The following is a 1,930-nucleotide window of genomic DNA, read 5'->3' as shown; positions in this document are numbered from 1 at the left end:
CACATATCACCAGGTACATCTGTTACCTGGTGACATTATTTACTTGGATCATCAAGAAACATTTTTAAAACTCATAGCAGTGCTTTTTTTTTTTTATTTTGCTACATATATTTAGTATGATTCCTTTCAGATAAAGCACTATCAGTTTTACATCTTCCTTTTAGGCCAAGTTCTATACAGTTAGTTAGTATATTCCCTACTTATGTCAGAGAAATGCCTCGTTGGTCAGGGGATGTATGACAAAACACATTTGATCTTAGAGCTCGACCTTCACTCACGCCACCCCCCTCTATGACACCCTCATTCAATGCTAGCTCTTCCCTAGGGAATGTATAACAACAAGTTGCATTTTTCTAGGGGGATAATTGGCAACAGATAAAAGCCAACCCAATTTCTGTTGTGCTCAATGTTTCTTTAACTGATCAGTGAGGCATAAAAGGTGGGTACAGGATGGGTGAAGGGCAGAAAGATTCATTATGAGTGCCTGTGCATTTTCTGTTACTTTTTAAAAAACTCTATTAAGAATATATTTTATATTTACTTTTTTCCTCCTTACATGTTTCTTCTAAGAGATGTGTCACCTCTGCCAGTGTGACAGCGTATGTCATTCCTTACGGTTTTCCGTCTCTATATTTTTCCGTCTGTGGATATAGCTGTAGGTAAAGAGCAGTAGTATAACATACATATTTTCTGTGTTTAGTTGAATAAGTAATCCAGTTGAATTCGTAATTATCTATATCAGTTATCAATTGCCTTAATGATTCTGTGTAACAACAGTCACAAAACCTGGCATAAGACAGTAAGCATAGCTATGTTGCTTGTGCATCTAGGAGCAAGAGGGGCTTGCCTAGGTGGGAATAGGCTGGCTTGGCTGGGGCGATGTGGCTCTGCTCCTGTCTCTCTCCTCCTGCCAGGATAGCAGTGGAGGAGGCACAGGAGAGGGCAAACCCAGTGGTCCAAAAGGGCTTGTGAAGCCTCTACTTTCTTCACCTCGGCTCATAGTGAGGGGACACTGCAAATTACATGCTAAAGGTCATTGGCTAGGGAAAGAGGGATGAAGAATGGGGGCTGTGTTTGCAATTGATAACATACCTTACAAAGTAAATTCTTTCAATTGAATAATACGATAAATGAGTAGCAATAGTTAAACAATTATATTTCTCTTGGTGAAAATAAATGTACTCAGGCAAGTTACTTAACCCTTCTGTGCCTCAGCTGTTTCATACCTAAAATGAGGATAATAATAGAATCAATCCTATAGGATAACAAGGATTCAATTAGTTAAGTATGTAAAGTGTTTAGAACAGTGCCGCTATACGAATACGCATAATTTGTTAACTGCAGTTCCTTACATTATTATTAATATTATTAATGCTGATGCAGTCACTGTTGAATACAGACAAATATATGAGGATGTTATATGATTGTCTCAATACTTTCTAAACCATATTTATTTTGTGATATTTTTTGCTAATATTTATAGCACTGGTACCATCTGTTCATCTTACAAGAATTATTATTTTAGGATTTTATACATGTTTATATTCTAGAGAAACAGATTTAACATTATAGAACCAGTTAGGACATTTTCTTTTATAATCTTAAAATTTCTTACTTATGGATGTACTGTAAATATTTCAGATTTTTGTTTCCATTTTCTTGCTTTTATAAATTTTGTATTAATGTTAAGAAATGGTAACAAGCTTATGAATGTCAATTTAATCGGTATTTCTTAAAATACTATGGTCATTTGTTAATTTGTTCTGTATAGTAATGAGAACATATGTGAATGCTTCCCAAGCTTTAGTGTGCATAACAATGACCTGGGGTCTTGTTAAAATACAAATTCTGATTCTGGACATCTGGAGTGGGCTTGACTTTCCAGGTAATGAAGCTGCTACTGGTCCCTGAATACTACATTTTAAGTATA

Source organism: Propithecus coquereli, unplaced genomic scaffold (assembly GCF_000956105.1).
Source record: "Propithecus coquereli isolate 6110/MARCELLA unplaced genomic scaffold, Pcoq_1.0 Scaffold212, whole genome shotgun sequence".
Lineage (NCBI taxonomy): Eukaryota > Metazoa > Chordata > Mammalia > Primates > Indriidae > Propithecus > Propithecus coquereli.
Note: the sequence above shows the minus strand (reverse complement) of the source record.